Here is a 15695-nt window from a genome sequence, read left to right on the forward strand (position 1 = left end):
ACTCTGAAGTATTTCATAGGATGAGCTATTTCAGTTTCAACTATTTTTAACTTGGTTAAAAGAAAACATTTTTGAGTTGACCATTTCTTACAGGAACTAAAGTATAAGGCTGCCTGTCTTTAGAGTCTCACTGTCTTGTTTGTTTAAGGTACTGCCTGTTTTGTTGAGCCCATTGCCTGTGATCGGTTGGTCTAAAAAGGTTTGGACAGGGTGGTAAGTGTCCAGAAGGTCAGATGTTTTCCTCAGCCTCTTGGGGTATCAGAACTTGGCCAAGAAATCTTTGAGAAGAAGGCTGTTTTTTTTCACCAACTCTGATACTTTTGAATTCCACCCAGACTGGAAAACGACATGAGAACAGCCTTTTTTTTCATAGAAGTTCCCCTTTCCTACCTCTTCTTAAACCCTTAAAGCCCGACAGTCAAATACTAATAAAGCATATCTAGATGGAGATTTCAGTTTTGACCTACATAGATAAACACACATATATTTTTTCTGAAATGTATATGAAATTATGTAAGTATATATATACAATTATATAATTATATTAATTTCTACATAGATTAAATTCTGGAATCTATACACATACATATATTTATATATGTGTATAAACTTCTAAGTTCTGTTTTCTTTCAATCTTCTAGAAAGATCATCAGTGGACTTTCACTCAGGGTAACATTTTAAACAGAAATTGCTTCACTCACAGACTAACATTATTTGAAATATAATTATAGTATAATGATTCATATTATAGTGCTTTGCAGTCAAAGTACACACTCAGAGAACATTCTGTGTCTCAAGAAATCACCTTTTGGAGGGCTTAGAAACTTAAGGGTCTGATCGAATTAAATCATTTCCACAGTAGCCACATTCCATCACCCCAACGAGAAGTCACCTCCAACGAACAATTGAATGGTTACCAGTTTTTCCAACTGAAAAGTTAAGACCTAAGTTGGAAAGGCTGAATTCCCCCAGAAGGTGTGAGAGAGGTAGATGAATCTGCTCTGTGTGTGTTAATACCATGCTTACTAATTTCAGGCCCAGTAAACACATCTTCTAGATGTGTCCAATCTTGTACCTGAACTCAATGCCTGGGGCCTTTGTAACAAACAAGCTTTTTTGTGGGGGGGCGGGAAGTCCAACAGACAGCTGGGTTTCCCAGCACTCCAGGGCCCTGCTAGTCATTTGGCTACAGTTTTGCTTCTCTTTTAAAGTTCTCTCCTGCCTGGATCACTCCATCCCGGCTCACCCTTGAATGAGTCACAAGACTGCTGCTCACACCCCGGCGTCTAACATTCTGGAAGCTTGTGGTTCTGTGGTCCTGCTCGGGGCCCACCAGACTTAATCTGCCGTGAGATAGAGTCCCCAGACTCCATCCTCCCAGAGATGAATTCAGTAGCTATTCATTCATCCGTGTTCTTACGTTGAAATGCTTCCTCTTTATAATTCGGACCAGTGAGATATAAAACAGCAAGAGGGGAAGAAGGATTTGCTTCACATCAAAATATGTTTTGTAAATGAGAGAGATTATTCCCCAAAGGACCGCCTCCTGTTACAGGTAAGGGCAGCTTGTTTAACAAGTTAATTACATGAGAAACAGAGTGTTTAAAAGAAAATACGAAAAAGCTATCCATTCCTTTGAGTAATTAGGATAAGAGAACAACGTTATGTGTCATGGCAGTTATTAAGTACGAGCGATTGCTTAAGAAAAGAAATTCTACCTTGCCTGATGGTTCACATTAGCTAAGGGTTAGCAGTGGGACAGGAGGGGAGCTCCGGGTAACAAAATAAGCAATAAGCAACCGAGGGACTTGCTCTAAAATCCAGTACATGCCCTCTGCACAGGGTATGCAGCACAGCCCCTACTGGCTGGAACACAAACCACTGGAAGAAAATTCCTTTTTGTTGAGGCTCATTGCTTCTAAAGTATGCAAAGCTGTTAACTTACAACAGGAGAACAATGGGTGTTCTCCCTGGCTCTTGCAGATAAGATTCGAATTCAAAAAGATCCCTGTTAATATGAATGGTATCTGTGCTGGACTAATTCCAGCCACAGCAAATTGACTTTTTGCAACTAGATTTGGCTGGCCTGTCTGACAATCCTTACCTTCCCACCCCCTTGGAGTGTTCTGCCCCCCAACCACAGTGAAATTACAATGGCTCCAGGAATGAGGTGAAAGATGATCAAAGAGAGGACCTCCTAGTGTTTCAGAGAACAGACCATTCCCAAAGATTTCCATCAGAGGCCAGACCACCCTCTTGGTGGGAATGTCAGAGAGGAGACCAGAACAATTGATGGTGGTTATATGAGGTAAACTTGAAGATCTCTTCCAACCTTGCAAGGTTATGAAATGGCCTTGTTCCAAATAATTTTTCAACATTAGGAGAAAATTATGGCTGCTGAATTAGCTCAAAGGAGAGTTCCAAAATGGTGCTTGGCTCAGCTGAATGTCATAGAAAAACAAAGGGAGAGAATTATCTTAAAGTGTTATGTGGCCAAAGAGTAATCGGAGTAGTAGTGATGGTAGTTGTAGTAGTAGTAGTAATAATAATTAATAATAATGATAATAATAGAGGATCCAAAATTATTCCTCTCTTTTTCATGTGACTATGAAATTCATTTCACTGTAGTGCAGTCTACCCAATTATGTTTTTGTTAAGCTATTCTTAGAGTTAATTCTCATTCTCTTTGAGAAAAAAAGAGAATGATGGAACTTAGAGATGTCCAGGCACAAGCTGGGCTTTGGAGAAGGAAGTCTGGAACAAACAAACAGTAGATAATCCAAACAGCGATAATTAAGAGCTGACTTTCCTCAGTAGAAAATACCATTGACTTTGGTTCTGATGCTGGAGGCACACAAGGCAAACTTTTCCAAACTGTATACCACTGCCCTGGGAATATTATCTTTTTGAAGAAAAAAGGCATTAGAGAGCTAGCAGAATGAAGAACTGGTAACACAATAGGAACTGTCTTCAGAAAGTGATTGCTGCCATAATTAAAGGACATTTTTTGATGTCTATATAGTTCATAGTTTCCTCTTTGAAAAGCTTGAAAAGCTGCCTTCATTTTCATACTTTGGTGTCCAGCAGTGTGTTCAACTCTTAACACAGAGAGGTTTGCTTTTCAAGAAGCAGGGAGGCATCGGTGTTTGTCTTCAGGTTGGCCGGATCTATATCTGAAATAGGCAAGATGTTTGATGAGAGTGTAGATAAGAAAAGAAAGGGAGAATTAAGGTGACCAAAGGAGGTATAAAAAAACAAGAAGCTCAAGCAACCAAAAAGTTGTAAGAGCAAAGATGAATCTGGCAGTTGATGAAAACAGATTATTCCAACCCAGGATAAGACCCATCAGGGCTGGCAGTGAGTAATTTTTTTTTTTCCTTTGGGGGGTTGGTGGGGAGGCCCAGGATGAAGGTGGGGTGGAAACTGAGATCCCCCAGGCCATGCCAAGGTGGGGTTGTTCCCAGATATCTGTCCACAGAAGCTCAGTGCCAGGAAGGAGAATGCCCGTCAGAGTCTGGGAACCAGAAGGAAGGCGCGGAGCCTGGAAAGTAGGTCACACCATGAGTCAGGCTGGAGAAGCTGAGCAGGAAATCAGCCATGGAATGAGCAAAGGTGGGTGACCAGAGAGTCAGAGAGGAAATGTGGTGTTGCTAGACCAGCGGGAGGACAGCACAGCTAGTCACCGCATGATCCCCACCTGCCAAAAGTCTTTAGCGGTACCATTCAGTGCTACAATTTCTCTACCAGCCAGGACCTCAGGTAGCAGACGCTCAGTTGGATGCATTTTATATGATTTCACCAAATGAGACACATAGCCAAAATTATCTAATAGGTTTCATATGCTGGGTTCATTATTCACTGAACAAATAGGTATCGAGTTTCCACTGTGTGCCAAGCACTGTGCCGGGTGCTGGGGCCACAAACATGAGGAAAACCTGGCTTAGAATCACCCAGTCATGACTGTGCATGTAAATCAGTCTGTAACCAACAGGTTATGGAGAAAACTGTGTTACAAATATTTTTGAAGGTTGCTCTTTTTATTGCTCAATAACTTGGCCAAAGAATTTAAGAGATGAGTTTGACAGTGAACCTGACAGCTTAGAAGTAGCAGAACTCAATGAAATGTAAAACATCACATGATCTAGGGAAACCACGGGGTGAGAAGCAGTGGGAGAAAAATTCTTCACGCTCTCCCCGCTTCCGCCATTATTTATGGGGTAAAAGAAAATAAGCAATCTCAGGCAACAGAAGCTGGAAAATGGCACCGTTTCCATTGAGTCATTTAAATAAAAGCATACGTGGAGCTAAGAACAGTTTAGATTTTGTTGTTGTTCACCCATAATAACATTCATTTATTTATTCATGTTAAAAAACATACTTAAAGCATCATTTAGCACTAAGGCGAGGATTAAGTATCATCGTTATTGATTTATCCATTATCTTGAAGGCAGATTAAGGTAATGGTCAAAAATGCAGACTCAGGAGAGAGGCTGCCTGTATCCACATCCTAGATTCACCTTCTCACTAATTTTGGGATCTTGAGCAAGTTCCTTCAACTCTGTAATTCTCTTGGCCATAAAAGGTGAATTATAATAGATGCAACCTCTTAGCGTTGTTGGGAGGATTACATTAATATATGTAAAGTGCTTAGAATACTCTTCATCATATATTTAGTGATCCAAAGTGCTAGCTCTTACTGTTGACTGAAAACCTTAGGTGCTGGGAGATAGCTATGAACAAGAAAAACATAGTCCCTGCCAAGAAGCTTATATTCTAGTGAGAGAGACAGACAAGTAAACAGATAAATTGTTAGACGTTATGATGATTGATAAGAAGGATCAGAAGGGAGAGACAAGAGCATGAGAGGACTATATAATTTTCTAAGGTAGTTAGGGACCATCTCTTATGTTAAGTCCTGAAGGATGAGAAGACAGTGGTGGGAGTTAAAAGGTGGTCCAAAGGAACATGTCTGGTGGGTTCTAGGAATTGATGAAGGTCAAAGTTATTGAACCACGGGATTGCGGGGAAGAGAAAGCTTTGTTGCCAAGGTCCTACCAGAACTGGGTGATAAGTCTGGAAACTGAAGTCACATGGGTTCCAATGAAAGGGGTGCTAGATTTCTAATCCAACAATGAGTTTTAAAATCCTGCATCGTCATTCAGCCAGTCTGGCTGCCACCACTGGAGCCCGGGCTCATCTCTTGCTTAGATGACTTTCCAAATGGTGCCTTGTCTACACTCTTGTTCCCCGACAAGGGGATAGTACCTACACAAGAAAGACTTCTTAAAATGTCAACACCCCAATTTAAAACCCTCCGGTGGTTTCCCACTGCACTGAAAATGAAATGCAAACTCTTTCCCAAAGTCTTTGATGCCCTACAGGACCTGACCCTTGCTTTCCCTACCTAAATCTTTCCTCACTCTCTTCACCTAGTTTACTAAAGCTCAGTCACATTCTGTTGCTTGAAAAGTGTGAACTTACTCTCACCTCTAGTCTGTTCTTGCTGCACCTACTGCCTGGAATATGCTTCCTCCAGATCTTTTATGTGGCTGGCTCTTCCTCACTCAGGACAATGCCCCAGTGTAATCCCCTGCGATCAAGCCCAAAGTGGCCCCCCGTCCCTACCTCCGTTCACTTTCTATAATGTACTCTGATTTTTCCCTTCATTGAATTTATAACTAGCTGAGATAGCCTTGTTTAGGTATTTATTTTTTACCTAGCTACCTCTACTAGGATGTGAGTGCTAAGAAATTCAGTATTTTGTATGTCACCTTGACCACTGTACTTCTACTGTCTTAAAGAGTGTATGACATGTCATCATATTTAGTACATATTTGCTAAATTTTGCATGAAAGGATCCTAGCTCAGCCTAGTTCTATCTGCAGGACCTAAGTCATTTAATATCTTAGAACATTGTTTTCTTCTGTGTAAAATACAAAAAATAAGAACTTTTTTTACCCTTCCTAATGTATCAAATGTTAGGATTAAATGAGATAATATAAGCTAAAGTGCTTTCTAAATTACAAAACAGGATATACTCTTTGAAAACTAAAAATTATGCTTAGAAAACACTGTTACCTAATATTAGAATATAAATTAGGGCACCAGAGTGATATTAGGATGGATAAAATTAAGATTCTAGGCACAAGGACTTCCTAGGTGACACAGTGGTTAAGATTCTGCCTGCCAATGCAGGGGACACGGGTTCAATTCCTGCTCCAGGAAGATCCCACATGCAGCGGAACAGCTAAGCCTGTGCACCACAAATTTTGAGCCTGCACTCTAGAGCCTGTGAGCCACAACTATTGAGCCCATGTGCCACAACTACTGAAGCCCATGCACCTAGAGACAGTGCTCCACAGCAAGAGAAGCCACCACAATGAGGAGCCCATGCACCAAAATGAAGAGTAGCCCCCGCTCCCAGCAGCTAGAGAAAGCCCATGGGCAGCAACGAAGACCCAATGTAGCCAATAAATAAATACATTTATTAAAAAAAGAAAAGATTCTAGGCACAGAATTTCTATTCTTATGGCCTTTATAGTAATAAGAATAGAACATGCGACTGGTTTATTGAACTGTGTGAACTCACTATGATGTAGTTTTATTTTCCTCCAATCGCTGAGTTCAACTGCACCTCTAAGATGGTTTCCTAAACGCTTCACCTTTTGCCCACATAGACTGGAGGAGCCCAGGAGTGTCAGCACATTAGGGTGACATTTGGGAAGGGACAGATCCAGTTCTGTCACTTCTTGACAAGTCACGGAAAACTTATTTTTCTCTCTCTCTTTTTTTAATAGCAGCATTAATTTTTTCCTGTTTTATTGAGATACAAGTGACCTACATCACCACATGATGTTCAGGTGTGCAGCATAAAGCTTCGAGCTACGTATATTGTGAAATAATTTGTTGAGTTACCATCTACCATCTCATCATCTTTTTCCTCTCAGAATGAGAGTGTTCCCAGATCCCATCTCTACAGTATTGGAACTTAAACCGCAATCTCCAGGTAAAAGGAAAAATAATTCAGCTTTATATATGGAGTGATTTCTGTGTGCTGGAAATACACATAACCTGTAACACATGATTTGCACACGTTACACAGGCACACCTGGTTTTACCACACCTCTGTGTTGCACTTTGCAGATACTGTGCTTTTTATAATTTGAAGGTTTGCAGCAACTCTGAGTTGAGCACGTCTAGTGGTAATATTTTTCTAATAGCATTTGCTCACTTTGTCTGTATCTCACATTTTGGTAATTCTCATAACATTTCAAAATTTGCACTGTTATTATATTTTTTATGATGATCTGTGATCAGTGACCTTTGATGTAACTCTTGTAATTGTTTTGGGGGCACCGCAACCATGCCAGTATAAGATAGTGAACTTAATAGATGTGTGTGTTCTGATTGCTCCACTGGCCAGCCACTCCACTGTTTCTCTCCTTCTCCTCAAGCCTCCCTATTCCCTGAGACACAGCAATATTAAAATTAGGCCAATTAATAGTCCTACAGTGGCTTCTAAATGTTCAAGTGAAGAGTCGTATGCCTCTCACTTTAAATCAAAAGCTATAATTAAGTTTAGTGAAGATAGCACGTCAAAAGCTGAGATAAGGCAGAAAGCTAGGCCTCTTGTGCCAGTTAGCCAAGTTGTGATTGCAGAGGGAAGTTTCTTCAAAGCAGCTACTCCAGTGAACACACCAATGGTAAGAAAGCAAAACAACCTGATTGCTCATGTGGAAGAAGTTTCAGGGTTCTAGACAATCAAACCAGCCACAACATTCCCGTAAGCCAAAGCCTAATCCAGAGCAAGGCCCTAGCTCTCTTCAATTCTGTGAACGCTGAGAGGTGAGGAAGTTGCAGAAGGCAGGTTTGAAGCTGGCAGAAGTTGGTCACCCAAGAGCTCTGATGGAGATGGACAACAAGATCAATGTTGTCTTCATGCCTGCTGACACACCAGCCATTCTGCAGCCCATGAATCAAGGGGGAATTTTGATTTGCAAGTCTTATTGTTTAAGAAAATGCATCTTGTAAGGCGATAGCTGCCATAGATAATGACGCCTCTGATGGATCTGGGCAAAAGTAATTGAAAATCTTTTGGAAAGTAGTCACCAGTCTAGAAGCCATTACGAACACTGTGAATCATGGAAAGAGGTCAGAATGACTTCTTGAAGTGGCATTTACTCTTGGTGAAGATGCTGTGAAGCTTATTGAAATGACAATAAAGGATTTAGAATGTCACATAAACAGTTGATAAAGCAGGGGCAAGTTTCAAGAGAATCGCTTCCAGTTTTGATGTGCCTTCCTTGCTAAAGAACTCACTTGACATGTGTTTACTACTCTTCATTCACCTTTCATTTGTGTTTCAGTTCTTTCTGCTGGGTGTTGGAAGAAAATTGTCCGTGAATCTCTCATATTTCTGTGTGTCCTCTGAGTAGACGTTTCTGTTCTGAACTATCCTTTCAAGGATTTTTGTAGAGCAAACTGCCAGGAAAGATGTGGACACACTCTCCATCTAGGGCAAAGGGCAGATTTATCCAGAATAATACACATAATTTCTCCATCAAGGGCAAAAGTTGAGCAAGTTTGCTAGGAATCCCTTTAAAAATGATGTTTTCCGAATCTGAGCGTTCCTCAACTAGGATGTAAACCCACTGCATACACAACCTCCATCTGGGCTGCTCCGCAACCCCATGAGGCTTGGAAGACAAGGAAACTGAAGAAAACATGAAGCACATGCTGCCTGCTGTGTTGTGAGTGATAATAGGCATTGTCTCTGACACGGGTGTCTCGTGTCTTCTACAGCATCCATGAAACCGTGGCAGGCAGTTTGTTAGCTTGAAAGCAGGGTAAAGTTTCAGAGGCTTCACAGTTTTTGACAGTTGGAAGGCCATGTGAAGTTTTCTCTTGTTTTCTGTAAAGGTTTCAATTTGTTAAAAGCTATGACTAGGGGCTTCCCTGGTGGCACAGTGGTTAAAACTCTGAGCTCCCAATGCAAGGGGCCTGGGTTCGACCCCCAGTCAGGGAACTAGATGCCACATGTATGCCTCAACTAAGAGTACACATGAGCCGCAACTAAGCAGGCTGCCTGCCTCAACTGAGACCGGCACAAGTAAATAAATAAAATTTTTAAAAAACAAAACAAAAAGGTATGACTAGTTATATTGTAGCAAAGGCCCATTCATAGTGTCTATTCCAGCATCTTGCCAAAAGCAAAAATAGAATATCTTATTTGTATTTTTGTCTTCCATGCCCAGCAATAAAGTTGTGTTGAATGACTATGTGAAAAGGTAAAACATTAAAATTATAACATTATAGCAAAACCATAACCCATTAAATTTAATAAAACAACTAATTAACTAATTATGAACCATTTACTCATTTCAGCATCTGCCTTAGAGTCGAGTAGCATTATGATTACATTTAACTTACAATATTCAACCATGTGTGTTTGCAAGTAACTTTATCAACTGTTCCAAGCTCAGAGTCCATACCCTAGAGTGAGGCTGAGAAGGGATACATTTGAATTTATAGTCACTCAACTGGTCTCATTCATAAAGGCAAACTCTCTTCTATGAGGGGGATTTTTCTAGATCAAGAGACAACTTTTTAATAAAACAACAGACCTTTACCAAACAATTGAGGCTCAGGGCAATACTACAAATAGAGGCCTTTAAACCATGTCTAAATACCTAAAAGTTATAAGTCAAGTTAACAAAGAGTTAAGTAGAAAAATTCTATCCTCTGAACCTTGAAAATTATACCTTCATATTGACAAAGGTTAAAAAATAAATGTGAGGAAAGCTATGGTTTTTATATGACTTAAAACTGGCAAAACAACAAAGACAATAGAATTTAATTATTATTAGGCACGTAGGAATATCGTGTTTATGGGCTGGTTGTGTCTGGATAAATAATAAGGTAAAGGCATACACAATATACAATGTATTATGCATTTTTCTCATAAAAATATATTCTTTTCTTTGTTTCACTAATTATATTGTAACAAACAATATTTTCACAAAATTTTTGTTTCAACAGAGTATTGTTCTAGCACAAAGTAAAATATAAATACAAGCTTCATATACAAAAACGTAAACTAAATGCAAAAAAAGGAAAGTTAAGGTTATTTTTGTATACATGCTTTCAAAGTTACCAAATTTTTATCATTAAAATTGAAAGATGATAATTATAATTCCTGTTGATGTAAAATCTAAATCAAAGTATTTAGGTAAAGCTGAAAATCTTTGAACATTCCATTGTCATTAGTTTTTTAATGAAAAGACTATTCACGTTTCCAGCATCCAGCGTGCATCTAGCTGCCTATGTAAAGAATCACAATCACATTTGTTGCACATTATAACTAGACTTACATTTTGCAAATTTAACAACAAAATGAATATTCAGTAATGTGAACATGTCTCTCACCTACTGTGCCAACTTATTCTTAAATATCTTCAGAACCATGTACTAGGATAGGAAGGAAATTTCAGACCTACTGGGCAAGAATACTTCTTTATGCAAGATTCCCTTGCATCTATGCCATTGGAAAGGAAGGAGGGTCCCCACTCAACCAGTATCTCCAAACCAAACTCTCCTTCAGCTGGCTCCAACCGTGGTTGGGGGCAGTATCCTTTCTTCCTTTCTCTGGCTTGTGTTTTGTCTTTCCTGGCCTGCTCCAGGGATTGAGCCACAAAATACAGAATGTGTAATTTCAGTAATTCTGCCTATAAGCTAAATGTTCCGACGATCTCATTTATAACCGGCATTGTACCATATAAAGATGAATGGTGAGATGCGTGCTAAGAATTTAAAAATTTAAACTTCCTTACTTGAGACATTAAAGAGTAAATTAAAAACAAACAAACAAACAAACAAAAAATCTCTTCCAAGTCAAGAGAGAAAGAGAGAGAGACTAGTGGAAGAAGGAAAGAAAAATATCTTTGTATGCCTCTTTCACAGCACTTTTTCCTGCCTTTTGTAAAAGGGACTTTTTCACATTGCACACAGCCCCCCAAATCATGTAGCCAGCCCTAGTAATGAATCATGCTGGACCAGCACTGAGCCCTGGATCTCAAGTGAGAGAAGCAGTCATATATTTTTAACACATTTATTTACTTTTTTAAAAAATACTTTGTGATATTTAGGGAGATGGTCTAATACACATGGCTCAGGACGGGAGTTCTTCTTACTCAGGTCCAAGGGCAGAGCTGAGTAAGGGCCCTAAACACAAACCAACTCTTATTGCTGGCACAGCAAACATCAGCAACTTTTTCCACTGCTAGAGGAAAATCTGGCTATGTTGGTTATGTTATGAGAAGTTAGAAGAATACACAACGTGAGACAAAATGGGATTCTACCATTTTTATTTTTCCTCTGACTTAGAGTCTAATTTCCCATAAGACGGGCTCACTTATAGAGAATCCTATTTGACTGCATTGGACATCAGTAAGATTTTTGAAACCCATATGTATACATAAGCACAGCCATTAAAGTTTTATAAACATTTTTTTGCTTCTATTTTTCACTCTGTTTGGACATTAGTAAGAGTGACACTTCTCAAAAGATGTATATAATGTCTCTCTTCATATTCCCCATGGCACATAACATAGTGACTTTTATTAAACACTCAGCACTTAATATTAACTCACTGAATTAATTTTTAGTTTATTTTGGTGATTAGAATATTGATATATTCAATTCTGAGAAGTTTTTAAGAACACATTGCCTTTGATGAGATCAATTCAAATACTTCTAAATAATTGAAATGTGTCTATATCACAAACACTTGTGAATTTTATTTTTGTCTCAACACCATACCACAACTCCCATCCCCCAAAAAGTCCCAGAAAAATAATTGCAAGTGGAAAAACAGTCCACTCAGAAGGCAGTTGAGTCTTCGGGTTACAAGGCTCCATGGGCAATCCTTGAGCCCTGGAAATTAAATTTGACTCCCCTCACTCTAAATGTGTCTCTGACACCTAAGGCATTGCTGAAGTTAACAGTTCAATAAAGATGTATTGTTGGTTGCTTTTTAAAAAATATGCCATTGTTCTTTCCTCAACTTCTCCATCAATATAGGAGAAAAGAGTCATCTACCACTTCCTTCTCATTGCTTGAAAACATTCTCTCACTTCCCCAACATATGTTTCAGCCACCTTGGCCCACAGGATTGATTTCAAGTTTACCTTTTTAGGATTTCAAGGGAATGTGTGAAAGGATCTGGCCCTGCTCTTCTAGACATCTGCTCAAATTCCAGGCAGCATGGACAGAGAGGCTCCTTTCCAGAAAGGTTGCTTAGCAGCACCTTATTTTAAAATACACCAGTGCTTGGATAGATAATAAAGCTGTATCCTTTGGGTTGGTCAAAAAGTTTGTTTGGGTTTCTCCGTAAGACAGTGTGGAAAAACCCGAACAAATTTTTGGCCAACCCAATACTTTCAACCAGCATTTCGATGCTCTACCCAACAGAGGAGTGCTCCACCAGTTGAAAATCCTGTTGCTGTTCATCCTGCTTCAAGACTCAGTTGTTCATCAGCCATTGTCATCAAAGGAAATCGGCTTCTTCCTTGCAGTCCCATCAGAGAAATAATGGAAAGCATTTGACGGCTCAGCCATTTGCACTCTAACTTTTCATAAGCTCTTAAGGGAAATGAGAGCAAATGATGGATGACATATTAAAGGAGATGGATGATGAGTAAATGAGAATGTCAGCTAGGTTTTCATACTCTACAGGGCATGGTAAATGTAGTGTTTTGTTTGCAATTTTTTAAAAGCATATCCATCTGGTGAGGTTCAGAAGTTGATGCGTGAACCTCTAGGCACCATGCTGATGTTTTTGAGGTCAGGTTGATGAAATTGAATGGGACTTCAGATTTAGTGTTAAGAGCCATGAGGGCCAAACTTACACTCCTTAAATCTGTCACGTTTAGCAACTATCAGCAGAAAAATGAACTTTCAGTTGTCTCGTTGAGACAATTAACTTGTTTTCACTGCCCCAGAATACCTTCCTCCCTCCAACCAGCCAAGTCATATCTACTCTTCAGTCTTCTCTCCACAATCTCCCCAGAACACTGAAGCCCAGAGCGAATCTTCCCCTCTTCCACACTTCCATCGTTTGTTTTCTACAGTACTTAGTAGAAATTAATCTTTGATGCCTTGTTTCAGTTCTTATATTATTTAGGTTGCTTGAGACTTTTAACCATGTAACTTTTTGTATGTTCATGCTTTGTCTCCTCCACCAAATTGTTAGTTCTTCAAGGGACCTAACAAGTTCTACCCCAGCACTTCAATAACTTATTGTTACCTGACATTCATGCATTTTATATTTGTTTATTTGTTCATAAGCTTCCTTAGAGAAATTTAAGCTTCAAGGGGGCATTGACTTTGTCTTCATCTCTGTATCTGCAGAAGCATCAAGAACAGTGCCTAGCACTATTTACGGTAACCAAGACATGGAAGCAACCTAAATGTCCATTGACAGATGAATGGATAAAGAAGATGTGGTACATATATACAGTGGAATACTACTCAGTCATGGAAAAAAGTGAAATAATGTCATTTGCAGCAACATGGATGACCCAGAGATTATCATACTAAGTGAAATAAGTCAAAAAGAGAAAGACAGATAGCATATGATGTCACTTATATGTGGAATCTAAAATATGACACAAAAGAAATTATTTACAAAACAGAAACAGACTCACAGACTTAGAGAATGAACTTATGGTTACCAGAGGGGAAGGATAGTGGAGAGGGATAGTTAGGGAGTTTGGGATTGACGTATACACACTGCTACATTTGAAATGCATAACCAACAAGGACCTACTGTATAGCACAGGAAACTCTGCTCAATATTATATAACAACCTAAATGGGAAAAGAATTTGAAAAAGAATAGATACATTTATATGTATAACTAAATCACTTTGCTATACACCTGAAATTAATACAACATTGTTATTCAACTACACTCCAATATAAAATAAAAAGTTTAATGTGCATTTGTAGTAAATATCATAATTAACTCAAAAATGTTTTGGTTACCTCTGCACCTGAAAAGAAAAATTACAGGTAGGAGAAAATGAGTCTGTTTGCACATAACTCTCTCAACAGTCTTGAAAATAGTTGAATTGATGACTACCACACCCCCTTCCTAAGAATATCAGTTCCTCTCACTAAGAGGAATTCAAATAAAATTTTCTAAGCTCCTGCTGCACTCACCAAGAAATTTCACTTCTCCAGCCAATCAGGTGATGAACATGGATGAGAAAAAATGAGAGGAATTCACAAAATGGATAAATCAATTTTGTCAAATCTTCCATCCTGAGTTCAATCATCTTGGCCCATCCTAAAACCATTAGTAGGGGATTGTTTCTCCTCTTCTCTTTGGAACTATAGCTTGGTATTCAACATCAGGAGATGTAAGATTTCTTTTAGATGAGATAGCTCCTAAGAAAGTTGGTAGGTATGCAAAAAATGAGATTTGAAAATCTAAAAGTTTCCACAAGCTTCGGAAAAGAGTCATTGATCTGTAGCGTTGGTAACAAAGAGTCATCAAAACCAGGTTTTAACTTATTCAGTCCGTCAATAACTCACTTCACTGAATACACTTTTGCAAGCCAAGCAACCAATACCAACAACTCTCTTCTGAAAGTCAGACAATCAAGAGCAGACCCACCCCAGGAAACAAAGCTCTGAGTGCCAACAAGTCAACAGTAAGTCTCACCCAAATAAATATATTTCCATTGATGATATCAAACTATTTCTCTCTCTGGAGTCCATCGAACTCAAAAACCTCATACAGGAGAAGCAGTCTGCTAAGTGGCAGACTCCTCATCCTGTGACCTAGTGGTAACACAGGCATCATAATAACGACTTCTACATGCATTGTTATTTCACTTGAAGTTAATAACCACATGCAGTAGATATTATTCCCTTCAAAAAGGAAAAATAAAACATTAAAAAAAAAACATTTATTGAGTACTTGCTGATTTCCATCCACCATCTTCAGCAGTTTACCCTTTTTTTTATTTAAGCCTCACAAGTGCCTTGTGAAATAGCTATAGTCTTTACATTTTACAGTTAAATATATAAAGCTCAGAGAAATTAGCTCCAGGACTGACACTCAAGCCTTCTAATGGTCGAGTCATGGTCCTTTCTCTCCAGCAGAGTAATGGTGATGGAGACTCCAACAGCAGGATCAGGCAAGCAGGAGCTGGGAGTTTGTGCTTCTGTGTTTCTCTGCATTTTCTCACAGAAAGCTAGCTAACGAGCTGTATTTTCTTCCATGCCCAAGAAAAAACTAATTTGTTTTTATTATATTTGTACAATTGAAGATGATATTCAAAAATCTTATACTAGACTCCTGTACTCTTGTAGTCTGAAATAAAGGAAAATAATGAACCTTGATGGAGAGCATTTGAGAAAAGCATTTGCTTTTAAAAATTTTAAAAACTATCCTGGGCTTACCAGTAATGAATTTCCATAGAGACCATCTTCTTTGGTATCGAAGGAAGCAGTTCGTCTTCTTTTATTTTAAAATTTCAACTGTGACTTGATCGAAATTTTTAATATTTTAATTTGAATATTTGCAAATTTACACAAACATAAAAAGGAAACGATAGTGAATCTCATGTCCTCATCACCCAGCTTCGTAATTACCAACTCATGGCCATCTTTCAACTACCCTTCCCCCAC

At 38.9% G+C, this 15695-nt stretch overlaps 1 long non-coding RNA gene across 1 annotated transcript; it reads left to right on the forward strand.

The window, feature by feature from the left end:
• The first annotated feature begins 1216 nt into the window (after positions 1 to 1216).
• On the forward strand, positions 1217 to 14918 carry LOC130850064 (uncharacterized). The gene is made up of 3 exons (XR_009052834.1): positions 1217 to 1555; positions 6948 to 7006; positions 13408 to 14918. It is a non-coding gene; the product is annotated as an uncharacterized LOC130850064 (long non-coding RNA).
• The last annotated feature ends 777 nt before the right edge of the window (positions 14919 to 15695 follow it).

This window comes from Hippopotamus amphibius, chromosome 3 (genome assembly GCF_030028045.1).
Source record: "Hippopotamus amphibius kiboko isolate mHipAmp2 chromosome 3, mHipAmp2.hap2, whole genome shotgun sequence".
Taxonomy (NCBI): domain Eukaryota; kingdom Metazoa; phylum Chordata; class Mammalia; order Artiodactyla; family Hippopotamidae; genus Hippopotamus; species Hippopotamus amphibius.